The sequence below is a fragment of the Myotis brandtii genome, unplaced genomic scaffold (assembly GCF_000412655.1).
Source record: "Myotis brandtii unplaced genomic scaffold, ASM41265v1 scaffold6, whole genome shotgun sequence".
NCBI lineage: Eukaryota > Metazoa > Chordata > Mammalia > Chiroptera > Vespertilionidae > Myotis > Myotis brandtii.
The window spans coordinates 3,550,562-3,559,506 of NW_005370271.1; the positions used below are offsets into that span (position 1 = coordinate 3,550,562).

The following is an 8,945-nucleotide window of genomic DNA, read 5'->3' on the forward strand; positions in this document are numbered from 1 at the left end:
GCAACACTTGCTGCACCTCCCACAGCCCATTAGCTACTTGGGAAGGAATTAGGGAGGGTAACAAGTCAGGCTTAGTTATGCTAGGAGAGCTCTGCCCTCCAGGCTGGGACTTGTTTGTGGCCCTGCCACAGGTCAGCCCGAGGCCTGACCCTAGAGCCGCTCCCTACGCACATATACTGAGGAATCTAGGAAGTCATGTGCAGGGCCAGGGAAAGATGCGTGCTCAGAAAAGACTTGCTAAGACCATAGGTTTTCACCGCGGCTGGCCTTTAGGTTCTGCATAAGCAGGAAGTGAAGGCTAAGGCAGAGTTGGAAACAGCCTGGCTAGTGTCGAAGGAATGCCCCAACACAGACCCAACCTACAAAGAACTAGTTTCTCAGGTCTATCAAACCATATCTCGAGTGTTCAATCGCTCCACGTGGCGCGTGGCTGGTGGATGACTCTGTTGGACAGCACAGAGGACTTTATGCATTGCAGAAAGTTCTCCTGGACAGTGCTGGCCTAGAGCATTTAAGAACATGGATTCTGTCACTTACTAGCTTGTGTGATCTTGAACAAGTGAGCCGCTCTTGGCCTCAGTTAATGCATTGATAAAAGGGAAGTGCTTATAGAACCTACCACACACCGTAGTTGCAAGAATTACCTGCACCCTCCCCTCCTCCTTCCCCCAGGCAGGTTTTGCTTGCCCCTCTCTTGCTCCTAAGCTCCAAGGGCCCTTCTTTGCCTCTGTAACTTGTTCTCTGAGCCCACACAGCTCAGCTGGCTCACTTCTTCCTTGGCTCACTCTTTCTACCTCTGTGACTTTCTAAATAAGCTTTTCAAAAAAAAAAAAAAAAAAGAGCCCAGCTGGCATAGCTCAGTGGTTGAGCATTGACCTATGAACCAGTTGCTCACGGTACGATTGCCGGTCAGGGCATATGCCTGGTTGTGGGCTCGATCCCCAGTTCGGGGCATGCAGGACGCAGCCGATCAATGATTCTCTCTCATCGTTGATGTTTCTATCTCTATCTCTCTCTCCCTCTCCCTCTCCCTTCCTCTCTGAAATCATGTCCATCATCGCTGCCCTTTTCTCGGCTTTTAAAAAAGAAAGCCTTAACATGCATAAACCTTTAGAAGTAGAGTCTAGTACATAATACCTTCTATTTAACGGTTAACAATGACTAATATTATTTGTAAACTCTCTTGAGACTTGAGTCAACTATCAGACATTGTTGGCATCTTTCAGATCAGAGAAACTCTGAGCCTGGTGGCAGCCTCCTCCTTGGCATCCTTTACTTTGTTTAGCGCCTACATTGTGACATTTTTCTGATAAAGTTGTGACTTGTTTCCTTCAAATAGACATCAAGGCGGATTAGACATTAAGTTCTCCTCTCCTCTCCGGAGTGTCTCTGCCATCCCTGTCCCTGTCTTTGAGTCTCTCCTCTCTGAGTTGTCCTCGTCCTCACTGCACCTGCTCATTGCCACTCAGTGGTCAGGGTTCGATCTCAAGGTGCCTTCCCACCGGGAAACTCTGAATGACCCCCTCCTTCTATCTGCTTCCCCCATTGTGTTATTTCCTCCCAACCTTCCCTCCTGGAATATTGCCCTTAATTGCTTGACTGCTTAATACAAATGCCCTGAGAGCTTACAGAGGGCAGGGGTGCTTTGGGACCTACCTCTGGCCCGGACTTCCAGAAGAGATGGGAGGTTGGGTATTTGCTGAATGAAGTGTGAACGGTTTCCAGAGAAAGGAGCTACATGCAGCTAAAGCGTTGAGTGTATTCATTGATGGTTTTATGTCCCAGGTGCACATTCAAAGCGTTTTAGTAAGTGTCACAAGTCCTTTAAGGACGAGCTGCTTTGCATTTGTAAACTTAATTTTCATTCTATGGGCATTTTATTAAGTGCCAGGGAGCATCTCTTTGGACATCAGTTTTACTTCACATCTTCACAAATTGAAGTATGACTCTTCATTCAGAAAGTCTCTCCTGCTGCCCTTTTCCCACATTTGTTATTTATTCCTTAGTATTTTGTTTTGGCTCTTGTAATGATTATTTTTTTCTAATTAGATATTGCTGGTATATAGATTTCAATGGACATTTTATTGTAGTAACATATATATGAGATTTATCGTGTTAACCATTTTCAAGCGTATAGTTCACTGGCATTAGGGGCATTCACATTTAATTGACTTTTTTAAATATTCCCACTTTAATCAGCCACTTTCCTGAAAACTCTTAAATGGGTCTCATGTATTTTCTTTTTTTCAAATCCTATATAATAAAACCCTAATATGCAAATCAACCAAAGGACGGAGCAACCAGTCGCTATGATGCGCACTAACCACCAGGGGGAAGACGCTCAATGCAGGAGCTGCCCTCTGGTGGTCAGTGCGCTCCCCCAGGGGGAGCACTGCTCAGCCAGAAGCCGGGCTCACGGCTGGTGGCTAGCGAGCACAGCAGCAGTGGCAGGAGCCTCTCCACCTCAGCGGCTGTGGCAGTGCTAAGGACCCCTCGGGGGATGTCCGCCTGCCAGCTTAGGCCTGCTCCCCGCACCAGGCCTCTAGTAGATGTATAATATGCAAAGGAAATAAGTGTCTCCATTCTGATAGAAACATTTGTTTTGATGGGGGGGGGGGCAAATTGCCAGGATAGCATATATTAATATATTATTGTTCATGAATTGGTCAAGTATGGGTTTCTGTTATTTAAATTTGGAAGTGACACTTTCCCTTATAGGCTCAACCAGCCAGTTAGATCTATTCCTCTCTGAGTTTCTCCTTTCTCCTTTGAAACCTCAAGTCTACTGAATCAAACTCCATGCTGTACCTTCTCCTTGTTATCAACAGTGTTATCAGTCTTCATCTTTGCACATTTCCAAGGGCAATAGATTTCTAAGAATGGGACAGACTTTCTTTGCTTCTCAATGTCATTTGCTCCTGAAATCCTGGCACCCTCTCCTACCCCTTATTTGCCTGGGAAAAAAAGTATACTTAATCCTCAAGGACCCATTTCAAGTGCCAGCACTTGGTACAACCTGTTTCCTGAATGGCATGTACTTCAGAATTAAACCCAGCCACTGCCCCCCAAGCTGTACCGTCCTCTTTTGGAACATTGTCACAATGTGGGCTCACCAATTATGGGTAACTCTGTACCCCAAACAGGTCTCTGGACACCAGGCACGGTATCTCCAAAGCATGGCTCGTTTCCCGTTCTACCTTGATATTTTGGCAATAAGTAAAGGAGTGATGTGGGATCTGTCACCTGAAAATAAACTAGGTCTAAGATTTGGTGAGCCACGGTCTCAGATTCCCGTAGGAGACAGTGGTCCTCAGAAACTCAAATCTGTCCCTCCTTGAAGACTCCCGGCTTTACTGCTTTATGTTGGGTTGGTGGGAAGGGGTGTGCATTATCTATCAGCACAAGGTTGGCTTTGATATGTTAAGCAAGCCTTTCATTTCATGCGAGTCCAAAGAAAGGCCCAAAGAACCCACCACTAAATACAAGCTGGAGCTGTATTTATACCGAGTCCGTCTGTCTCTAAACAGCACGCTGTCATGACTGCGTCTCAGCCCAGGCTGCGGGGACAAGTCTATTGATGGTTTCATCTGGACACTCTAATAGTGAAAGGTAGGTATTCTTTTTCCTTCCCCCCTTTCTTCTTTCTCCTTCTCCTCCTCCTCCTTCTCCTCCTCCTCTCCTCCTCCTCCTCTTCTTCCTCCTTTTTTCTTATGGCAGGCACTTTTTTTGAATATGCTTTGTGACTATCCATTTTTTTTGGGGGGGAGGGGGTGTTTATGTTATTTCTTCTTTGTTCACAGTGATGATGAGTAAAATCTATAAGAGGTAAGAGGCGTGGCCTATGTTTGCCCAGAAGGGCTCAGAGCGAGGACGAAGATATTCTAAGCACGATTCCATTCTCTCTCGGGTGTAGAACTCCAGCGGGTGGAGCGGGTAGTGGTGGGATTGAGCCGCCGGTGCTAGATGGTTCTTGATCGTTGAGTGTGCAGAGGCCCATTGCCAGGATCCACCCATTGTTGGCAGTGGTCAGGCTGGTGAGTTAAATGGGCACGTGATGGAGACCACAGCCCTGCATCCTATCCTCTCTGAGCAGGGCTTCATTCCGGGCCACTCCCCACAACAGTTACTCTCTTGGCCAGAGAGGGCAGTATCGGGGCTTCCGCGTGGCTGTGTCTACTACCATAGCGCGCAGCCTACAAGTCAGGGAACCAGCGTGAGGATTCCGCCAGCTGCTGAGTAAGACCATTTGGATATTACATTTGGGAACCAGGACAATGACCAGTACGGGCCCAATGGACCCGCTGAGGGGCCCAGTGACCTCCTGGACCCTCTATGTTCACACTCCCTTAGCGAAAAGGGATCCCCGTGGGCCCTTTAGGTCCCATCCATCTGCATTCACGTGGACTTTGTATCCAATAACCGGGAAATAGCTGAGTATCCCTCTTTGCCGGTGTATGGTTACTGAGTCAATTAAATGGCCAGAGCTCTCTTTGGGGCAGGATTGGAAGAATCACTACTGTGTACCCTTGCCGTGGGCCTGGTCTCTTACTGAATGGGTGTTTGGTCTGAGAACTGTCTCAGGGAAGGAAGCTAGGCAGGAGACTGTGACTTTCCCACGGGACAGCTGGCCTCAGTCTCCTGCGCGCCCAGATGTGACATGTCTGCCTGCATATCACTTGATTATATGCATTGTGCCTTTGGTGACCGCCGTCTATCTTGGCCCACGTTCTGTCAGCCATCTCCATGGGTCTCTGAGAGTCAGCTGCCCCCCTCTGCCGTTCGGACCCTGCCGCCTACAACAGCAATCACGCCCAGCTCGCGTCTGATAAGTGCCGGCCCCCAGCCTCTGTCCCGCCAGCCTCCGCCCCTTCGCCCCTTGTCCCTAGAGAGCCCCGTTCTGTAACAGCGCCCCTGTCGTCAGGCCTGGCCTACAGATGGCAGCCACCACCGACGTTCTCAACAGAGCTGCAAGCGCACCCAACACCCATGGCCTTGGCAAACCGGGCCTTCTCGGGCAGTAGAGTTGGCTGGTAGTGTCCGGTCCAGCAGGTGCACTTCCCTGAGCCGAGTGTCCCTCCCTCCACCGGAAGCCGTGGAGTCTCAGCTTCAGCCCATGTGACCCCTTCCTCTCGCCGAGTGCCGTCCGTGCCGTGTGTCTGAAGCAGCCCACACTGGCCCTTGACACAGTGTCCGGCCTATGTGACGAGGGTGTTGCCATATCGGCAAACTCTCCGTAATTCCTCCCCCTTGGTTCAGTCCCTTTGGGACCCATTTTCAGCCTTATTTACAGCCCTGCTGGTCTCTGTTAGCCAGGTCCCGCGGCTCCTTCAACGCGCAATGCCTCCCGAGGCAGGCCCAGCACTGCCCGGTCAGGCCGGACCGAGCCCTAACCTTAGAGAACGGTCTGGTGGCCAGGAGGATTATGGGGCAGAGCCTGAAGAAGGCATTGTCTTGTAGGTGCCTGCCTTATGTGTGGCTTCTGCACAGACCTCCGATTGGGGGGGCAGGGGGAGGGGCCCCTTCAGCAGGCCCAGGGAGTTCTGAGGAGTGTGAAGTTCTCCTGTGGTTGGGGTCCCATCCTCAGTCTCGGGGTTCCACCTCTTCTTTATCGGGGCCCTGATTTCGGTGTAGGTGATGGGCCCTGGCCGAGGAGTCACCGTTTCTGAAGTTCTGCTCCTTTGAAAGGAACCCGAACCTGCCCTCAGGCCTGCTGGCCCTCACACTGCAGGTGCTGGTTGCAGCAGGCTGCCCAGTCACGTTGATGACGGATTGCCCAGGGCCTGTTGTTTCCCCTCGTGAAAGCATCCGTGGCCGCCTGGTTCCACGCTTCTTTTCGTTACTATTTCCCCCACGTCCTCAAACATGAGATCGAATACGCCAGTGCATGCCCTTCTCCCATCTCCCATCCCCGTCCCCCCGGGGGGGAGCCTTGCACCGTCACGCAGCTACCAGCGCCCCACCTGTCGCCCAGACCCTCCCCTTGGACTCTGCTTCTTCGAACGATTCCTGGTGACTGTGTTAAGCCGGGCCGCCTGGCGGCAGGCTTTGAGACGGAACTCAGGTGCCCGTGCCGCATTGAGGGAGCTCTCTGGGGAGAGAGTATGAAGGGAGAGGTCAGGGAGAGGCGTGAGCGAGGCTGGAGCCTCAGTGGGAGAGGAGCTGCGTTCTGGTCCCACTGGAGCGTGAACTGCTGCACAAGACTGGTCACAAGCTGAGGCCAGGCCTTTCTGAACCCCGGTCAGCGAGCCATTGCTATAGGCTGTGAGCGGGAGGGGGGCGCCTAACCTCCCCACAGAGCAGCTCCCCTGCGGCCAAGGATAGGTGCCAGGGGGAGGGGGCAGCTGTGAGTCCGCAGGTAACAGGCAGGGCAGCTGGGAGGGGAAAGGGCGTGTCAGCCGTGGGGGGTCTGATTAGGGCAACACCAGGCCTAAGGCTTCCTAAGTGCCTGCAGGTCCCCAGAGAATCCAATGATCCCCCTGTAACACCTTTGGCTCTTTGATCATGTAATTACCCAGCTTAGGAGGCTCTGCGGTGCTCCAGGCATAGAGACGAGTGTGGTAAAGACCACTGGCTAAGGAATGGCTGGAGGTCACCCGCTTGCTAGAAGTGAAGTGAAATCTTTCCCAACAGCGTTCACTTGGGATTCAGCTCTTGTCGGAGCAAAAGGAGTTTCTGCATCTCAGCCAAAGGCACCGCTGCTGGAAGGCAGGGGCTTCCTGATATGCCTTCTGCTGTCACTTTGCTACTGTAAGTGGCACTGAAACGCTTTAGAGCCGGGGTGGGGGACGTCCGGCCTGCGGGCTGCATAAAGCCCTCACAATCGTTTGGCCTGGCCCTGACAAGGTAATTAGCGGGGAGGTAATTAAGTGTTTGACCAAATACTGCAGGCTCATTTTTAAGTTGGTAATTTTGTCTGGCCCCCAAATGATGTTATAAATATCCCAGTGGCCCTGGGCAGGAAAAGAGGTTCCCCATCCCTCCCCCGACCCCACCCCGCTTTAGAGGAAAAAGGCCTGTTTGCTTTCAAGGCACAGAGGAAGGTGGAAGGGGCTGTGCAGTCCCCCCTCCGAGAACCTGTTCTGGGTGGAGAATGCTAAGGGCTGTGTCTTTAAAAAAAAAAAAAAATCCCTTTTCCTACCCATATCGCTCAGGCACTGTATGAAAACACTGGTTGCAGGCGCAGTTTTTCAATAGAATGGAAAATGAAATTAGAAGGCAAACTTTTTAATTTTTATTTACTTCAGAGAAGGAGAGGAAGAGAGAGATATAGAAACATCAATGATGAGAGGGAATCATTCATTGGCTGCCTCCTGCACGGTGGACCGAGCCGCAACCCAGGCATGTGCCCTTGACCAGAATTGAACCTAGGACCCTTGGGTCCGCAGGCCGACGCTCTCTCCACTGAGCCAAACCAGCTAGGGCTAGAAGCCAAACTTTTTAAATGTGAAGCATTAGAAAGGAAGCATTTTAAAATACCACAAAGCTCAGGTGAATATTAAGGATTTGGCCCCTTGATTCCTTCTCATAATGTATTTAATCATCTGAAAGTCATTTGGAAAAGGCAAGCAAATTATTGAGTCCATCCCTATGGCTGGCCTGTTCTTATAAATCTCTCTCTCTCTCTCTCTCTCTCTCTAAACATCAACATGAGAGAGAGACATCCATTCCTTGCCTCTCCGTCACACGGGAATTGAACCCGGAACTTGAACCCGGGACCCTCCGGCCTGAGGGCAGGGCCAGGGCCTTACAAGTCTCTTAACAGTGTTTTAAAGGGCCATGAGGGTGAAGTCCCGTAGCTGTTACTCATCAGAAGGTAAGTTGTGCCGTCAATTTTGAAAGTGGGCACTGAATTTGGGAGGTTTGAAACCCACCTTGTCCTTTTTTGTTTCCTTGGAAAATGTCAGTGTTCTGCTCCAAACACACAACTGATATTTTATCACTTTAGAGATTTCTTTCCATAATCATAGTGAAGTAAGGGCTACCACAAAAGACTTGTGCAATCTGTAGTAAGATTGTGATGGGCGGGACTCAAGCGGGGTTTTGTGGGAGGGGCCAGAGGTAGGAGTTCTATAAGGCTTGGTTCTCAACCTCCTGGCCCTTTAAATACAGTTCCTCATGTTGTGACCCCCAACCATAAAATTATTTTCGTTGCTACTTCATAACTGTAATGTTGCTACTGTGATGAACCGTCATGTAAATATCTGATATGCAGGATGGTCTTAGGCGACACCTGTGAAAGGTCGCTCGACCGCCAAAGGGGTCGCGACCCACAGGTTGAGAACCGCTGATTAGCCAATGTCGGAATGGGGTGTTTGTAGGGAAAAGTCTGCAACTGGAGGCTTCCCTGCCAGGTGAAGGAATTTTAGACTTTTTTTGTGGCTCTGAGCCCTGAGCCTCCTCTGTCCTGCGCTTCCGAACGATGAACGATGGTCCCGCGGTCGGAAGGTTGAAGGGGAGGGAGAGACTAGTCTAGTCACCAGAAGGAAGCGCGGAGAGAACGTGGGGACGGGCGCGCAGGAAGGTCGCCTGCGGGGGGGAGGAGGTCGGATCGCAGCCCCTGGGCAGGTGTGACTGGGCGGTAAGGGGTGAGGCCTGTGAGAGGGCGGGAGAGGGACCCAGGTTAGGGAGGTGAGTGCCACGTCCCGAACTCAGCAGGGACCCACAGGGAGGAGCACGGTGGTGGCGGAGGAGATGCGAGGATGCATCACCGCGTCCTCCGCGGGGCTCGCGCTGGAGACCTCCGATCAGTAGGAGGGACCTGGCGCTCGGGAGTCGCGCTGGTTTCGTTGCCCCCAAAGCCCGCGGAACGCTCGGACCCGAGACGAGGAACCCGTGCCGGTAAGGGCCCGGCCTTGCTGCGGACTCAGGTACCGTACCCTCCGCTTCCCGTAACCGGTTAGTCTGCGGCCGCGGGCGCACCGCTGGGTCCCGGCGTGGCCGCCGTC

The 8,945-nt window shown here is 51.7% G+C and overlaps 1 protein-coding gene across 3 annotated transcripts in view; it reads left to right on the forward strand.

Moving 5' to 3' along the window:
* Positions 1–8,285: 8,285 nt before the first annotated feature.
* USP42 (ubiquitin specific peptidase 42) overlaps positions 8,286–8,945 on the forward strand; it is a 37,646-nt gene continuing 36,986 nt past the window's right edge. For all 3 annotated transcript variants that reach the window (XR_001364657.1, XR_001364658.1, XM_005879421.2), the window contains exon 1: positions 8,286–8,867. The gene's annotated coding sequence lies outside the window, so the exon portion shown is untranslated. The remainder of the gene's footprint in view (positions 8,868–8,945) is intronic.